This window comes from Mauremys reevesii, linkage group 13, assembly GCF_016161935.1.
Source record: "Mauremys reevesii isolate NIE-2019 linkage group 13, ASM1616193v1, whole genome shotgun sequence".
Lineage (NCBI taxonomy): Eukaryota > Metazoa > Chordata > Testudines > Geoemydidae > Mauremys > Mauremys reevesii.
The window spans coordinates 38785883-38805377 of NC_052635.1; the positions used below are offsets into that span (position 1 = coordinate 38785883).

At 43.5% G+C, this 19495-nt stretch overlaps 1 long non-coding RNA gene across 2 annotated transcripts in view; it reads right to left on the bottom strand.

Annotated features, from left to right (window-relative positions):
- Positions 1-9547: 9547 nt before the first annotated feature.
- LOC120381287 overlaps positions 9548-19495 on the bottom strand; it is a 53262-nt gene continuing 43314 nt past the window's right edge. For both annotated transcript variants that reach the window (XR_005588008.1, XR_005588009.1), the window contains exons 2-3: positions 10413-10546; positions 9548-10162 (exon numbers count right to left, since the gene is read on the bottom strand). This is a non-coding gene — a long non-coding RNA (uncharacterized LOC120381287). The remainder of the gene's footprint in view (positions 10163-10412; positions 10547-19495) is intronic.

Below are 19495 nucleotides of genomic sequence, written 5' to 3' on the forward strand. Positions count from 1 at the left end.
CCCGCGGAAAGCCCCGTGGGTTACCGGGAACGGGCCACCTCCTCCCCCTGGCAACAGCCCGCCCCCGCCTCTTCTGCCTCGCCAGCCCCCCGGGGCATTTCCGCGGCGCGCAGCTCCCCGCTCCAGCCGCCAGGCCACTGCCCGCGGCCCGCGGCGCCTCTCCCGCCCTGGCCGGCCCGGCGCGGGGCTGCGGGGGAGCCCCGGGGAGCCCCGGGACCGAGGGCAGAGGCGCGCGGGCGCTGCGGGGCAGGTGTGGCCAGCAGGGACCCGGGAGGGGAGGAGCGAGGCGCAGGGGAGACCGGAGCGGCCGCCCGCGGGGTGGAAGGCGCCGGGCTGTCAAGCGAGCCCCCTGCCCTGCCCTGCCCCGGGGGCGGGATGAAATCCACCCCCGTGCGCCGCGCCACTCGCCAGTCCCTGGATGGGATCGGCAGCCCCTGAGCGGGCCGAGCCCTGGCAGAGCCCTGGAGCCCGGCCAGGCTCCCACTGGCTTAGGGTCAGGCCAGAAGTGCCTCCGCCAGGCGCTCTCATTAGGGGAAGCGTCTGAAGCCGAGCCCCGGCCCCTCCCTCACCGCACAGCGCAGGATGGATCGGTGGGTTGGGACCCGCTCTTGGCAGGAAATAAAACACCTGGATTTCAGCTCGTCCCGGACAAATCCCCCCCTTTCTGCCCGCGACTAGCCCTGGGCCGGACGCAAAGGGTTGAGGAAAGGTGACACTGGAAGCATTTTCTACAGTCAAACACTGGGTGACGTACGAGGGAAGAGGTGAGCGGGGAGAGGCCAAGATAGAACGACTCCGATAGTGTAATTGTCGTTCCAGTGTCTGCACCAAAGGCTGAGGTTGGGAAATAGACACACATGCTCCTCACGCTCAAACCAAAATATTGATCAGTGCTGAGCACATCTCCTCCCCCGGTTGGGGAAAGTTTAGGACTAGATCCTGGATTGCCCAGACTCACAGTAGTAACCCCAGACTATTTGCCTGAATAAGGGGAGCAAAACCTAGAGCCCAATCGAGCCGCCCCTGGCTCCCAGGTGTGGTTTCGCTGACTTCAGGCTACTGTCCTGAGCTTTCACATTACTAAAGGTTTCATTACTTTGACAAAATATCACACAGTTCCTTTACTATGAAGTCCTAATGTGAAGTACAGCCATAAATCATTAAAACTACATTACACTTGTCCGAATAAATTATCAAACTCCATTTTGTGGTGCAAGCACTTTTTGTTTATTTTATTGTATTTGTTTCACAAACTCACAAAGTCCAATAATTCACGATGGCTCTTGCAGTCATTAGTCCAAATCACGGCACTCACAACTGTATCTTTTATCTAACACTTTAGCAGAAAAACACCAAATCCAAACCAGCTAACCATGATGTTAAAGAAGTTTTGCAAGGAGCAGCTTTGAAAAGCAGGACAGGCCACTGTTGGGATCCATTCAACTAAAACCAAACACATCGCCCTGGAAAAATTATGGTGCAAATAACTTTATAAGAACAACCATCTCACTTTTAAGTTGTGCATCTGATCTCTCACGTACAATGCTTCCAATGTACTCTCTAAGTTGACTCTAATATGGTCTTACTGCAGTCAGAGTTCTTTTGGGATATTTTGGCAGCAATTCTTTTAAAAAACCAAACCAATTTTCAAATCGCTTCTTACACAGGTGTTTGAAAACTATCACCATCACGGGCAATAGATTCTCTAAGACTTTATTGTAAAACAGAGTAATAATAATAATGTTTCATTCACATGGCTCCTTTCATCCCCAAAGATCCTGAAGGACTTTGCAAACATAACAAAATGATATACACATTTTATTTAAAAGGATCACTTCTGCAACCTGGATAGAGCATGGCAGCTGTTCCACTGCACACAATAACATTAGGATGAGAAGAATATTATAGCCAATTAAAACTGCAGGGAGGCTTTAGGTAGGAAGAATATAGTTCTCCAAGATGGAAGTCTGCCAGGACATCAAGCTGAACTTCCCTAAAGTTGGTGGGGAATCTTTAATTACTGCAGCTGGCCAGGACTTCAGTTTCACTTCTTATCTAAATGACATAAACATGGCTATTTTTTGATGATCATACATGTCTCGACCATGTAAGCTGTTGTCCTAGATTTATAAAGCCAGAAGAGACCATTGTGATCATCTTGTCTGACCTGGTGTATAACAGGCCATAGAACTTCCCTGAACTAATTCCTGTTTGAACTAGCAAAGCATGCCAAGGGAAGTATATTATTGCAATGACCCTGTAGTTCCAATGGGACTCTGGAACCAGATTCTCCATAGTCCCTTACTCCAGTGCAAAGTGGGTGCAAACCATCACCATTCTGATTTAGTAGCATTTTACACACTGTCTGTACTAGTGTCAATGCCAATACAAGGTGCAGGGCAATGGAGAATCAGGCCTTCAGTCTTAGTTTGGCCTGGCCTACATTTAAAATAGCCATGTCGCCCGAGGGTGTGAACAATCCACACCACTGAATGATATATAGATAAGCTATGCTGGCCTAACCCCCAGTGTAGATGCAGCTAGGTCAGTGGAAGAATGCTTCTGTTGACCTAGTGACAGGGGCTTGCGGAGGTGGTGTTCCTACACTGATAGAAAACCCCCTTCAGTTGGTGTAGGCTGCATCTACACTACAGGGTTATGCTGGCACCATAGCTATGTCAATATTATCCCTGTGGTGTAGCCATTGCCTTGCATGCCCCTACTGCCTTGCACCCTGTGTCATCATTTACATCAGTGCAAAGTGTGTGAAGAACACTACCATTCTGATTTAATAGCATTTTACACTGGTGTAAATGACAACCTAAGATGCAGGGCAATGGAAAATCTGGTCTGTGAAGTCCAAGTATTCTCCCCTCTCCCTCCAGACCAGCATGGATGTACAGTGGGTGGTTGGAAGGGTCAGCATACAAAAGAAGAGGAAAGCCAAGGATCTAGAGATATCCAGGCCTCCAGCCTTGATAATTCTGCTCAGCTGAATGGAGGGACTCCTCCACCACCTGCTTTGCATCCCTAGCCCGCCCTGGCAATGAGCAGTAGCAACTCTGCCCTTGAAGTTCAGGCCCCAAAGAAATAACAGTGAATATATTTGGGCATTCACTACAAATCATAGCAAAAAAATTATTGAATGCGCACAATCAAAAATATCTTCCTCGCCTCTTCCTTTTCATGGCAATAATGTTGACTATTGTGGATGGGTCACTTGTGAAATGTCCTCCTTGTGGCTGGACAGAACTTAACTACAAACACAGTGATCTTTCTCAATGTCTGTAAAAGCCCTCCCCCAATCTGAGACGTCCTTTGTCAAGTTTCAATCAGTAATGAATGTTTATAACTGAATGATAAATTCCTTCTAGCTCAGGATCTGTAGTAAAAACAGTAGGAGTCCCTTATGACTGCAACTGCAGGGAATGTCATTGAGCAACTCTGAAGGGAGTTGTATACATTCAACACTCCTTGGCTTGTCATCAGGTTTGCCATGATGCAGGGCCTGGGGAGTGGGGACCAAAAGAGGGATAAAAAACAAACAGAAACTGTAGGGAGAGTCTTGGGTATCAGAGATTCCCCAGGGCAGAAAACAAACAGAAGATGCAGATTCTGTTTCTTTCATTCTCTAATAAAAATGCTTAGCACGTACCAATCCTTTTTCATCTTCAAAGCAAAGCATTTACTCATTAGTTCTCATAACACCCTTAAGGCAGCTAGTGTTGTTGTTTTCTCCACTGGGATGCTGGGGTAGAGATGACTCAGGATTTCTCCCAACTGAAACAAGGTTACAAGTTTCTTATTTTTCTTGATCCACACCACAAGAGAGCACCCATTCCTCCTGCCCCTTCCCCTGCTTAGTGCTGTAAAGTAAATGACACTATCCAGCAGACTAGTGGTGACATAAGATTCCCTTTGATGGCCCCACATCCAGCAGGTGAATTTCTCATGGCTTCCTCCTGGGAGGAGCGAGAGTATTTTGACCTGCAGAGTGAGAATAACTGTCTAGTCAGCTAATGGTCAACTGCAGAGCTCCCTAAAATAAGTGTCACAATACTTCAGTCTGTTAGTTTGGTTTGAGCTTTTCAATGAGAGGTAGCTTTTAAAAACTAATACCCGCTAAAGTCCCAGTGTACATACTTAATGTACTTTATAAGATAACAATAGAGAAATGTGAATAGGCCTTTTAGGGTACCTGGCTGGCTCAGTGTATGTGTTTATATGATAAAAAGCACCAGAGTATTATTTACACACTTAGCTGGGGTTTATCCTTTTTAGACAAGTCTGGACTGCTACCTGTTATACTTGGCTCGTGATGGTTTAAATAAGAATTTATAGACCCTAAGCCATCTGCAATATGTCCCAGTTCTTCAAGGCCAATGTAAATGCAACGAGGAGGAAAAAAACACACAATGAAAAGGTTAACACTTTTTTCCCCCCCGGCACATTTTATAATTGACTCTCTAGTGGTTTAGAGCAAAGATTTGAAGCAGATCAAGCTCACGTGCTCTCTCACATCCTCAGAGATCATCACAGCAGTCTGCATAGCGCACACACCAGGAGTGACTTTCTTAAGTTTCATTTCATTTTAACTTGTTGAGAATACGTGCGCTCCAGGACACTGCAGAGAACTGGCTTCGTATCTCAACGTGAAAGCAGGCCGGTGTGATTTATATCACTGCCTTTATCAGGAATGCGCATTAATTCAAGGTTCCTTTTTGGGGAAAGCAAGAAAGTGTAGAAAATGAGCCAGCTTCCCATTTTGTGCAAGGTGCCTCTGATTTCCAAAGGGCAAGAGAATTTACAAGCATATCATTTGTTTTAACAGACACTTTGGAAAGCAAGGAGAGGAGCTTTCCCACTGCTGTGAGAGTCACAGGCATAGGAGCCTTCTCCTGCCCCTTGGACCCTATCGGTATTAAAGAAAGAAATTTGAAATTAAAATATATCTGGAAACTCTAGCCTACGTTTTTGCATGAATGACAGATCCTTCCTGCCCTCAGCTCACCACATTTCTCCAAACTTGAAAACTGAAGCTTCCGTCTTAACAGCAAAGAGTGGGAAAGACATTTGTGGTCTGGTGGTTACAGCAAAGGGATGGGAGGTAGGAGGGCTGTTGGTTCAAAACTGGGCCAAGTTTTTCATTCGCTGTGGGCTCTATCCAACTAGGGGCTGAGCCCCCAAGAATCCCATTGACTTTGCAACCCCATGCCTTTATGTAATCTGAGTGGGGTCCAGTTTCTTGTTCCTCAGCAAACGTGGGTAAAAGAAAGATGCTGATTCTCAGCTGGAGATGGCTGGCAGCATCACAGAGGTTACATTACACCGGTCAAATCTCCTTCCTCCATGATCTCTGGAATCCCAAGTTTATTTTCGTTGTCACAATAACCCCTGCTGACAATGGAGGAGCTGAGATGCTCAGTCATACTCTGTAGCACTTGATACCTCGAAAAAGCCCCTGATTTTTCATTAGAATTTAGAGAGAAGTTCTCATTTTACTCCAGTCTGGGGCTTGGATTCTTGAGGTCAGTGGCAACTCCAGTTGTCTTCAGTTTTTGCCCACACCTGGCACAGGGAGGGGAATAACAATCTGGAAAGTGGCTGTTTTATTCCAAGGCTAGATCCACAGCACTGCTAGCTCTGAGTGGGGGGGAGGAGAGACTAAACATGTTCATCAGAAGTGGTATAAATGTAGCCAGCACAACCGCAGTAACATTACGCCAACATGTGGCTTGCTGCTGAGTACAAATGCACAGACTGCGCATCCAGTCTGTTCCCTGGGCTAGAACGTTCTCATTATTAATGAGTGTCCTCTTCCAAGCTTAGAAACCTAGGTAATGGGTGCCTTATAAATAGCTTGGCTAGATGGGTAGGTTACAAAGGTGCATTCATTCCATATCATCGCGCAGCTCTTGTCCCTTTCCAGCCTTCAGGACAAGATTAAGAAGAACCAGTTGCGCCACTTTGTGAGAGTGACTGAGCGGCGTGGTGGCTCCAAGCACAGCCGCTGCCAGTCTGCCCAGAGAGAGGAAATAAGATGGAGCCTGGGCCATCAATAAAGAAAGGTAAAATAACTTCATGTTTGCTCAGCGGCTGTAGTAACCATAAGCCAGCTGTGAAAACACCTCTGAGCATGCTAAAAAGCCAAACCTTACTGTGGTCCTGGGTCCAGCGCCATTATAATAAGGGTTGTTTTCTGCTCCTTGAACTGGGGGTAATCTTTCTTTTAGATTCGGAAAGAAAAATGTTCTCTGGGCACATAACGATATTGGTGAAGATAAATTACAAAGGCCACCAGCCAAATTCAAGCTACTGTGGGGAAAGCATCATAAATTGCCCCAGCAGTCATGTCCATTCTGAGACATGGCTGTGTTAATATGCACCTGTTCATGGCTTCGGACTGATCCATTCCATGTAATATTCCGCTAGGAATAAGAACAGTCCTTACAGAGGCCTATGATATTAACCATTATGCACTCATGCCCCAATTCAGCAAAGCACTTCATCACATGCCTACTTCCATTTCTGTTCAACAAAGCATGTAAGCGTACGCTTAACTTGAATGGGAATCTTATACTTGCAGTCCTTATACATCCAGAGTTTTGTTCCACTGTGCCATTCAATGATGATAATATTAGCCAAGTGGTCTCTCATCAGCTTTTCAAAGGAGACTGAGCTGGGGCGACTGACTTACACTGTGCATTTCTGCTGCTTCCTTTGTGGTGTGTGTGAGTGCACAGAGCCTGCCACTCTTCAAACCAATCATTGCATTTTCAAAGCATATTTCAAAAGGGAAAACAGGCTGGGAGATGGGGGCTGTATTTTGAGGGCAGGGATAGACAGATTATTTTGACTCCTGGGTATGGATTAGTCATTGGGACCTCTGATCACTCTGCAATCTGTACAGCGTGTCTTTCTTTGCTGCCCTGTAACAACGAGCAACTGCCCCAAACAGCTGACTGATTACCCAAACAAACTCAGCTAAATACTGCCATCTGTAAGTGGTCCACTATTTCTGTAATTGCTCAAAGTATGTCCTTCCTGCACTGAATGGTGTCTATTAGGGATTGTTACCATCTGGATTATTGGTACAATAGATTCTTTGGACTTAAAGGAACATTGTCCAGGCTAAACAGTGAATCCGGCCTTATGCATTTAAAAAAAAAAAAGAATCATTACCTGTGTTATATTTAATCCTTAGATTACCAAATCTAAAAGGGCTTAAATCAGGAGGCAACATGGCCCAATAGAGAAGGAACAGCAAGGAGAGTCAGGAGCCAGGGATCCTATTCCTGGCATGGTGTGTGACTTCCCTCGGATACCTCATTTTACCCCTCTGGGTACGTCTACATTGCAATAAAAAAGCTGCAGACCGAGGCTGAGCCCAGGTCAATTGACTAGGGCTTGCAGGGCTCTGGCTGCCGGGCTAAAAATTGCAGTGGAGATGTTTGGGCTCTGAGACCCACCTTCTGCATGGGGTTTGAGAGCCCTGGCTCTAGTCCTAAACCAAGCCCAAACGTCTATGCTGCAATTTTTAGCCCAGCAGCTCGAGTCCTATGAGCCAAGTCAGCTGATCCGGGCCAGCTGCAGCCATGCCACAGATCTTTTATTGCAGTGTAGATGTACCCTCTATGGCTCCATTTGACCATATGTAAAACAGGGATAATGATACTTAACCTCCATTGTGAAAGGTTTAATGATCAATGGATGAAAAATCCTACATACAGTAAGTTCTGTCATTGACTTCAGTGAGGCCAGGACTTCGCCCTAAATGCTTAAATGTGGCTAAACTAATTTGTCAATGTTACTGCTCACCATTAATTCTGAAATTTACTTTTTGCATTTCACTCAGCCTGGATGATGAAAATAGACTAGTCAGTTTCACATTCTATAGCCCTTTTTGTGAACTAGCCCAATGTCTCAGAGTTTGGACTGACAGCACTTAAAGGGAATGTCGAAAGGGGGAAAAGCCTATTTTCATTGGAATTTAAAATATATATATGGACACACTTCTACTGATCTTAGATTTTGTAAAACCTTGTTTTTACAAAAACCTAAATTTCAGCCTTAAATCAAGCTGAATTTCCCATTAATAACACTGGTACTTTGGAGCCAATACAGTCCATCATATCACTGGCAGTTTAGGTATTTCAAAATAAGACTGTGTTATAAATCTATCCACCCTACTGTGCATGTGTAGAAAGTTTGCAAACTCAAAATCCTTGGGAAAAAACAGAGATGCTCTGCATACACCGAAGCCAGTATGTCAAGCTTAGTATCTCAGACAGTTTAATTTTATGCTGGAACCAATGGAACTATCCAGTTCAGGAATCAGGACTGTGCACAGAGGAGAGAGAGGTCTTTCTCTGTGAATGGCCTTCAGATCTGGAACTTGTTCCCAGGAGATGTTGAGTGACCACAAGCCACAGCTCCTTCAGACCTAAACACCAAACCTATTTCTTTGCTCTCTATAACCCCAGCAATAACAATAAAAACAGAGTCTAGTCCCTGCACTCTGAAGAGAGGGAGATTAGGCTCTCAAACCTACAACTGGATCTGTGTGGGTGGGCCCCATAAAGCCCCAATCACCTGCCCAGGGTGAAGTTGCAGGATTGGGGCCTGTCTGTGGGGAACTTCATAATTTCTGAGGTGCTCGGAGACCACGGTGATGTGTTCTGTATGAATAGATAGATGCTATCCTTTGTGTCTCGTTCTACTCATTTTTGCACCTTCTTCCATATCCCCAAACAACCTCTCTTTCCTCCTTCATATTCACTTTCCATGAAGACAGTCAGTGAGGACTCCTCCTAGCTACTGCATTGGGAATTGTAGGGTCACTTTGCTCAGGGAAGTGGTTGTATTATCGTCAGTGAGTGTTCAGATACCACAGTGATGTATGCCTAGACAAGCAGATAGTGTAGTTTTAGCCATTACGGTCCCAGGATATTAGAGAGACAAGACCCACCTTGTTTCTATAGACAAGCAGACAGCATGGGTTTGAAGGATTGGGCCCCAGACATGGTGCAGCACAGAGGTTCGTGAGGTACTGCACCAAGATACCAGTTCTATCAGTAAATGGCAGCCTGAAATTTAGAGGGGGACCTTTGATCTGCTGAAGCCAGAATACGGAATTGATTCTTTTCACTTGGAGGCGTGACTAGTGTTACATTTCCTAAGCCGGATAAGGGTGGTCCAGCTGTCCATGACTGTTTTTTGCATGGCCACTTCACATTTTTTTCCTTGCTGTTCAGTTTTTCCCTCTTGTAGAAAGACTTTCCACAAACAGTTGCTGCTATTTGAATCACTGCCTAGAAAAAATGTATTTGCATAAGTAACATCAAACTTTATTCTTCATTAGTTTATTGGAACTCCACTTCCTGTTCAGTTGCATGCTTCAGCCAAGCAGAAATTAACAGACAACTAGGGATTACAGTTTATTTTGCTACAGGAAAGTAAACATAATTGCTACAGATTGGACAGCTAAAAAAACAATCCATTTATATATTCTACTCTTGACCAATCAAAATATGAAGGTTTTGCTGTTTCAAAAAGGTGGACAGAGGGCAAGATTTAAACAAAACAATTACTTTTTGTGTTACATGAAAATCTGACAACATTAATATTGGGCCCAATCTAAAGTCTCACTCAGCTTTTAACTTAAGTGGAAATGTTGTCTGCGTAAGTGACTTAGAATTCTAACTTCCATTTCCAAAAGTGGTTTAGGCACTTAGGGATGGGATTTTCAAGATTGCTAAGTGAGTTAGGCACCTACTTTCACTGAAAGTCCATTGGAGTTAGGCACTTTGGAAAATGGGACTTTAGGCACCTTTGAAAACTTTTTACCCAAAATAAAAAATGAAGTACAGATTTCCAGATTTGGTCCAATGTGTATATTTCGACAATCTCTTTCTTTTTCAGATATGCAGCTGCATTGAGCCACAACAGTTTGGAGACTCCTGCTCACTCTTTTGCAGAGGTAGCTCTAAAAGCTATCAAATAAAATAATAAGTAAATTGTTCAAAACAGAAAAACACAGAGAAATAACTGGAAGGACTGTTACTTGTAGCTGTAATTACATGGTGAATGCTTATTATAACCTTTTGATGTAGATGAAGAAGAAGCTCGCTAATTCTTTCTCTGTCTGATATTCTTCCTCAGTCTGTGGATACAACATGCTGGGTGAATATAGAGTGATCAAAATTGGATTCAAAATACAAATACAACCATAAGCCTCAGTACAAGAGAGGAGTATGTCTTTGATGGCATTTATTTCTGTCTAGTGGTGGCTCCAGCAAGGGTGGGAATTGGTATTATACTTGCTGGTGTGGCTTTTATAGCATTTTAGGCTTTCTTGGGCTGTGGCCAATTCACAGAAACACACAAAGTCAGTCTTGAACTGACTGTCTTACCAGCAAGCAGGAAGAACAGTACACAAGAGCTTCTTGGAACTTGCTGTAAATATAGAAACACCATTTGGAAGAGATGGATTGTCATCCCTATTCCTAGATCTGAGATGTTGGCGTGACTCCTTGTCGACCAGCACCTATATGTGGAACACGATGTGGGAAAGACACAGAATGAAGAGCATAAGAAAATGTTATTGTCCTACAATATTATGATAGGCTCAAAACACTGGGCCATACTTTCAAGCAGGTGAGGAATACAACTGCATGCCTCAAATCTGTGGCAAATGTACAGCTAGTTTGCAAACATAATTATGGCAACGGCACTTAAAAATGAGATAATTGCATATACAAACTAGGTAATCAATTGCATGTGCCTTTTGGGGAAGAAATGGTGTGTCCAAGCTATTTGAAAATCTAGAACATTGTTTCTATGGGCCAGATCCCCATGGTCTATACTTAGCTTTTACTCAGTCCTCATTCAAACAATTTCCATTGAGTAAAAACTGAATGAAAACTTCAGGGTCAGGCCCTGCGGTTTTACTTTGATGATTATGGCTGTTTCAAAACCAGTAATCATTCTGTGTGGAACTCCCAGTTCCATGTGCCATGCCCATCGCTGGTATAGAAACAGCGTAATTAAGAGGCACAGCTCTAGATTTGTGTAGTGGTGGTGGCCGGATCTAAAATGTAGGTCCTCCTTAAGAAAGAGGGATGGTACAGATAGTGGAAGAAGTTCTTTATCTTGAATAGGTGGTAAAATTGTCCTTCTCTTACTGTATTTGATCTAAGTGCATGCCCTGCTATTGAAAGTTGGTTGCTCCTGGCCTCAGATAGGGCTTCATTTGATCAAAAATACATCCAACTGCAGATGCAACTGCAAATGTCAGCTGATCCCAGCTTCTGGAGACCAGAACCCATGGGTATAGTTGGTACTGAATTTGTGTGGCAACTTTCCCAAAGCATTTCTGACCTTGGGCTCTGTCACTCGAATGATCCGTTCACGTTGAGGATGATGGCTTCAGATTTTAAACACAGAAGAGCTCCATTCTACAAGCATCCCACTGACGTCAGTTTGGGTCACTTAGAAGAGAACTGGGTCCAATCCTATATGTGGAAAGATGCTCATCTCCAGCCAAATACTAATTTGTAGTAAGTAGCTATTCATCTAGGCAATCTCTTGGTGATATATTAAACAAAGCTGGTGATATATTCTAAAAAACCTTTGCCAATATTCATTTGAATGTTAAAATTAATTGACTTCAGCCAGGCCACGTCTCTTAGCATTTGCTTTCTGCTAATGTTCGGTTACGTATATTTACTCTCACAAATATACATGCAGGGTATAATTTACTGCTGTGCAGAAAGCCAGCACAAACATCTATGCACCATGGGAGTGCTATTTAAACTTTGAGGATTGGGGTAGAATTTACATGGGTCACAGACCTTAATGCTGGCTCTCTGCAGAGAAGTGAATTTTACACTTAGATTTTATTTTCCCCCCTCATTTTTAACAGAAGTACACATTATTAGGAAAACAGGAATGCTGGGGTTTTTTAAACGATGTGTAATATTTATTATTTGTATTGTCATAGTGCCTAGAATCCCCAGTCATGGACCAGAACCCCACTGAGCTAAGTACACAACAGAAAGACAGTCCTTGCCCATCACCAGGTGACTGGCCCATTTAAGGGGAATCAGGGCCTAGTCTGTCCACAACTGCCTTCTGAAGCCCCACCTGGGGGTAATTGACTACCCAGGTGGCTAATCAATGGTTAATTGGTAAACAAACCAATGGACCTAGTTAAAAGGTTACCTGAGCTTAGTTAGGGTGGGTATTCTCAGGGAGAAGGTGCTTCTACAGAGAAGGCGTGCTCCTAAGGACAAGCTGCTTGCAAGAGAGCTCACTGGGGGAAGGAGCCTCGCACGTATGCTCCTAGAGAGAGGAGATCTTTAAGGGGAGAACTATGCTACCAGGAAAGCCTGGTCCCACCGAAGGGATCTCCCAAACAGGGGCAGGAAGCCAGCCAGCCAGGAACTATGGGCTCTCCTTGAGAAGAGCTGCTGTTGGCAGGTTGACCCCTATCTCCAGAGAAGGATTCTCCCCAGCTAGTGGCAAAAGATTGGACTCCAGAAAAGGGACTTGAGTGAAGACAACCCTGCTGGTAAAGGGCCTGGACAGAGGCTAGCAGTGGGCTAAGGTGGGATGAATAAAGTAAGACTGATTCTGTGTCCCAGCTAAGACACAGGGCTGAAGGCTGAAGACCCTCTATGCTCTTTGATACCCACTTGTACTTGTTTATTCCCTGGGGTGAAGAGAAATCAAGGTAGGCCTCACCTGTGCTGCCAGACCTGACCACAACGGATGTGCTGGGACAGCCTGCACTATGCTACTGCCCCAAAGACCTTATAATCTAAATACAAGACAAGAGACAATAGTTGGATACAGACAAACTAAAACGGGGGATGGGCGAATGCAAGGAAACAGTGACAGTGGCCCCTTAACTAATGCATGATCACGGCCAACAGTAATGCGTTTCTTGCATGAATTCTTGCAGGGTGGTTTCTTATTATCCCTGTATGCAAATCCTTTAAATAAAGAATAATGAAGTTCAGACATCTCCCTGTTCAATGCAGGAAAAAAAGGGTTTCACAATGTAATGGGAAAATATGGATGTTTTCTAAGCAACATCCATTCAGAGACGTCCAAAGTGACACACAAGTGAATATCTGGTGATAGTAATAACAACAGATGATGATGATGCAATGAAGGGAGGCCATCAAATTAATACTAGCTGCAGAATCTGGACCTTGCAGGGGATGTCCATTTAAATCCCTTCTTTCCTTGATCTCGGATAGTCAAATCCAATTACATATAAGAAACACAAAATGTGATGTGCCCAAACAATTGTTCTGCTCTCTGGTGCTCCTGTATATAGGCCTGACCGAAGCCCACTGAAATCATTGGAAAGGCCCCTCATCGGCTTCAGTGGGCTTTGGAACAGGCCCTACTTTGCTACTGGCACTAACGCACCGTTTTATTTTGTTAATGGCAAACATTAATTTGAAACAGCCGTAGAGCCACGTGCATTTCTGGAACATCAAACACAGGTTTTCAGTCTCACATTGCTTGATTAGTCTGTTGACCATGACTTTCTGGTCACTCCTACTCTTTAATCAAGGAGAAATTACCTAATAGCTGAGCATTTTAATTTGCTGTGTATTGTCACAGGAGAGTAAACGTAATTGCTACTATGTGAATTAGGCTAAAACAATGAATTTCAACTCGTCTCACAAGCAATGAGAAAATGAAAATAATTGTGTGGCGTTTCCTACTGAATTTTCAAAGCAAGAGGTTTTTTCAAACACTATTTTTTTAAATAAAATGTTTGTCAAGATTATTAATATTGTATATATCGGAGGTGGCCAAACCATGGCTCGTGAGCCGCATGCAGTTCTTTTATAGTTAAAGTGCGTCTCACAGAGCCCATTCTCCACCCAGGTTGGGCACCTGGAAGTTGAGAAACCCCAAATCAGTGGCTAGCATTGAAAATTTTGGCCTTGGCTCCTAATTTTGCAATAGGGCTAGTGATCTGAGTAAGAAATACAGGACTGGGCACTTGTGCTTCTAGGGGTACATCTACACTGCAGTTAAAAAAAACCCTGGCTGATCCATCCCTGCTGACTTGGGCTCCTGGGGCTCGAGCTAAGGAGCTGTTTAATTGCAGTACAGATGTTTGAGCTCAGGCTGGGGCCTGGGCTCTAGGACCCTGTGAAGTGGGAGGGTCCAAGAGCTCGGGCTGCAGCCCAAGCCCAAATATCTATACCTCAATTAAACAGTCCCTTAGCCCGAGCCCCTTAGCCCAAGTCAGCTGGCACTGGCCAGCCAGGGGTTTCTAACTGCAGTGTACACAGACCCTAAGAGTTTATACTAATACATTTCAGGACCTGCTCTGTTCTGAAACATTTACATAATGTTCCAGCTTGAGAGTAAATTGTGTTTATGCAAAATAATTTTTTTAAAAAGCCTTAAACTTTGTAAATTACAGGCAAAATATTTATGGGTTTCAACATTACTTTTCAATCCCTTCACTTAAAAATGGCTTTAATCAGCATTGCAAGAGACACGGCTGTGAAGACCACGCTATTCTGGAGTGATGTTTTCATCAGTACGATCATAAAAGATCATACAAGGTTTTTTTGAATAAGCTGAAAAAAAATAAAAGGAAAATGTCTCTATTATATAATCTGTCCATTAACAGTTGGAAAAATGGTAGCATAAATTAGCTTTTGACAGAAACATCTTCCTCAGAGCCAAGCAAATTCATTTGTGGTGTTTGAGCACTGGCAACATTTCAGACTAGTCTGTAATGGGAATCCAGTGGAAAACTGGGGGAAGAATATCCCATTCAAAACTGAACAAGGGTTAAAAATGCATGGATTTACGGCGCAATCCCATCAATAGCAATGGGAATTTTGCCTGAGAAAGGAGTGCAGGTAGAATCCCCCTACATTTGGTTCTGAGAGACCTGCTCTATTGCGTGTCTCACCACCAGCTTGAGAATGATAGATGATTTATACATCATTTTCCTTACAGTTTTGTGATCAGTAAGCATTCTGATTGGGTCATTACAGATGGTTCATTCAGTCAGGGATTCTTGCACAGATGGGCTTTGTAGATGGCTTAGAAAATCTCAGCCAACTAGCCCAAATATGCAAGAATCCTTGATTGAGTGGACAGGCTAATGACTCAGCCCATTTATACATCATGTAATCATTTTAGCCTTGAACTCTGGGGTTGTCACTACTGCTGACACGTATGAGAGTGTTGAACTTTAGACACACAAAAGGTCCCATGGGACTACTGAGATGCATAAATTAAATGTGTATGTAAGAGTTTGCAGGATTAGGGTTTAGGCTTGGAGTTGATTAACAAACCCACTCAAGGTTCAGAAGTTGTAGAAGTTAATATATCACGACTGGTGTGGGGAAAGTGAATAAGGAAGTGTTATTTACCCCTTCACATAACACAAGAACCACGGGTCACCCAATGAAATTAATAGGCAGCAGCTTTTAAACAAACCTTAGGAAGTATTTCTTTACACAACACACAGTTAGCTTGTGGGACTCGTAGCCAGGGAATGTTGTGAAGGCCAAAATTATAACTGGGTTCAAACAAGAATTAGGTAAATTCAGGGAGGATGGGTCCATCAATGGCTATTAGCCAAGATGCTCAGGGACATAACCCCATGCTCTGTGTGCCCCTAGCTAAGCCTCTGACTGCCAGAATGACTGAGCCTGGAGGACAGGGGATGGATCACTAGATAATTGCCCTGTTCTGTTCATTCCCCCTGAAGCATCTGGCACTGGCTACTGTCGGAAGACAGGATATTGGGCTAGACGGACCATTGGTCTGACCCAGTATGGCCGTTCTTATGTTCTCATCTCTTTTTTTTTAATTTCAGATGCAACTTTGAAGCTTGAGATCCTCTAAGAAGGCTAATGAGAGCTAAGCGTCCAACTGCCATTGAACATTAATGGGACTTGGACTCCTTGACTCCTTATGCTCTTTCGAACATTCTGTCTGTAAAGTGTTATCACATGGAAGGTGAATATGCTTGGGTCAGCATGGCAGGGAAAAGATGTTCCACCCCAGGAAAACTAAAGCCAGCCAGAAGCTCCCCCCGCTCCCCTGTTTTTGACTGGCTCCACTAAAACTTGAAGCCTCTACATATAAACGACTTCTCAGCTTTATCCTTCAGGATAGGCTATCAACTCTCTGTCCCACCATGGACCAAAAATCTGTTAAGTAGGGTGATACAATGTTCAACATTTAACAACAAGATTATTCCTGTCTAATCAATCTCTCCTCTACTAAAGCAAATGTAGTTATTTTAATGGAGTGCCAAGATAAGTAAGAAACTGAAATTAATCTGAAAATTCCTGTTCCTGCCTGTTAATTGGGAACTTTCATGCATTTTCTACTTTGAAAACTTTCCCAGATTGTTCTGAGCTTGACTGAAATATCTTATTAAACCATCGCCTGGGAATTACTTTTGTGCTGGTTTAAAAAACAATTATCTAAAAGCTGTACAGGGGCTTTATTTTTGTAAGGACCTTAAAAGATATTAGTACTTATCTCTAGTTAGCTTTGATAAATATTTTAATTAGGGCACTAACAATTGAGTATATGGTCTTTTTACCGTTAGTGTATTACCCAGGAAAATTTAGTAACACAAATAAAAATGTAGGAAGAGCAAATATAAATGTAATTATCCGAGAAGTTAGATATAAATACAAATCAAATACTTGCTACATCTACATTATAGAGGACCAGCTAACTCAGTGCAATAGCAGCACTTTGCTGAATGGTGGACTCCAGTTTACAAACAGGTATTAAAAATTATAAAACTGCATTGACAATTAGAGAACACACAAAGCATAAATATACATGAAACTAAAACAAAAATAGTCATGATTGACAAATACATAAAGTCCATTCAGCACCAAACATAATGAGGAATTTTATTAATAACCCCAGATGAAGAATTGGGCTGGGATAACTGGGTAGCTAAGGGGATTGGTAATAAGAGGTCACATTTTTCTCCCTGGGTCAGCCATTCAAGTTCAGCCCAGGTTAGTCATTACCAGCTGATATTCAAGCTGATTGTGGGTTGGTGGCCTGGTCCATTGGATTGCTGTGTCATCACAAAGAAACTACCACCTGAATAGGCACTCATGTTTTTTATTGAGATATATGGGGCCAGATCCTCACATACTCCCAAAATGCACAGAGGGGAAGAGCTGGTATATAACTGTTTCTTGCAGTGCCATCATCCCAGTGCAGCTCTGTGCACACACACCTGATCAGGTGCAATAGTAGAGCAGCCTGAAGGCTGCTTTAAATTACATTGGCTCACAAAAGGTTGAGCACCTTGCCCAAGATCAGCTTAGCAGAGTTGTGTCCCAACTGACCCATACTCCCACTTCTCTGCTGTGCCAACAACAAGGAAGGTGTTTTAATACAGAAGACCTTGCCTTAGACATATCCTTACACTGGGGTAATCTGTCCTTGGCCATATGCTCAGATTTCACAGCCAAAGTACACCAGTGCAAAGTGGCTGCAAGACATGCAAGGGCCTGCCCCAATTAATAGGCTGTTTCCATTTTGGAAATATTGTTTTAGTAATTGTTGTCAACAATTTCATAATAAAAAATACCTAGACAATATAATCAGGACGTCAGATTATCCTGGATAAGGGAAGATCTCTCACCAGCCCACCCAAAACACACACACATTGGCATGCTAAATGACTTCCCCCAGGGCATGCTCAAGTAGGAATTGACCATTTCCCTTAGTAAATATCATCTGTGTATAAATTAGATTCACTAAACCACATGCAGACCATGTCATAATACAACACAGTTGGGACTGCAAAATCTTTTACTCCTCATGATCAGAATTGCTGGTGTGGCCAACCACCTCAAAGTGTGAAATAGATCAGATACTCACACACCACCAGGAAAATGCCACTAAAGTCAGTCTGTGCTGTATTTACAATGGATTTTAAAGTCTAGGCAATGCCTTTTTTAATAAACCCTAACGCATTTGAAAAGGTACCAGGAGGCGCCTAGTAGGCTAATGTCTCAGTGACAAACAGCAAGAAATCCAGTGACGGTCTCCACTTGCACTAGCATAACTGTCCGCCATTCAGCACTGCCAGTCAGGAGCTGCCAGCCTTTGATGGAAAATGCATTAGCAATTTGCAGTTAGATCAGTGAATCTGCCAGCACCCTGGGGTTACTAGGCAGTCGACATGGTTAGAGAGGATATAGAATGAATTAAAACTCTGTGCCATGGCTTTTTTAGGGCAGGAAATATGCAGTCACCATCCTTTTCTTTCTCATCTGGAATGCCAGAACCCAGCACGCCATTACTAGACGTTATTATTACAGCCCCTGATAAGTTTCAAGAGTTGCTACCGCTATTAGCTACTCAGAAGCAGACTTCTTCAGTGTGATGCCTTCGGGCTCAAAGCCTTCCATAATTCCATTGCTTATGCCCAGCTTCTAAGACTCCGAGCTATTGGCAAAGCCGATAATGACTCTCGGTAAAGTTAATAAAATGTGCATGTTTTTTAAGGATTGTCGTTTCCTGGTAGCTAATAACCAAGTGCCAGCAATCAGTGGGATAAAGCCCAGGATAATCCCACTGTCTCCCACTTGTTTTTACTTATCACACTACCAAAAGAACTACCCAAGACTCAAGCCTCAATCTAACTAGGGCTGGGAGAGGCTCAGCTGTTTGGTTTGCAGAGGGGTTCACGCAAATATTTTCTTGGTTCTCAGTCTACGTGGCTTCTCCTCTTGAGATTCATGTTATAAGGAGTAAAAATTTCCTACAGGGTCTTTGGTAAACTGAGAGGTTGGGAAGAAAGTACTGTGCATCAGATAATAAATAAGCCTTTCATCTGCGGATCTCAAAGCACTTAGCAAGCGCTCAGTCATAATGAAGACCCACAATACCCCTACGTGATAGGGAAGGTTTTTTGTATCCATTTGACACATGGAAAGACTGTGCCATGGAGAGGTTAAGGGACTCACCCAAGGTCACTCTATGAGGCAGTGGCAAAGTAGAAAACAGACCCGTAGGAGTCTTGTGTTCCCAGCTCTGTGGTGTAACCACAAGGCACAGAGGTTTTAGGAGAAGGGCCAGCCGTGAAACTTCTATTGCTCTAATAAATCTGTATTATAGAGCCACTAACCAACTAAACTCTCTAAATGGAATCAGATCTTAGAGAGCTTGCAATTTTGATTGTTCATTTTACTTTTTGTCCTAATGTGGCCTTTTGTTTGGAGAGGCCTGATCCACAACCAGCTAGCACCCCAGTCTTTCACCATAAGCTCAGCCAGGTGTCCCCAGTACTCTCGCTCTATGTGTTTTTCATGAATTTTCCTTCACAGAACTACCCCAAGTGCAACAGCCGCAGATCAGATAAGGGAACTCCTTCTCACTACCTAGCTGTTCAGACTATATATAAAACAAAGTGTAGGGGCACATGCTCGTTTTGACAGTCAGTATCACATGG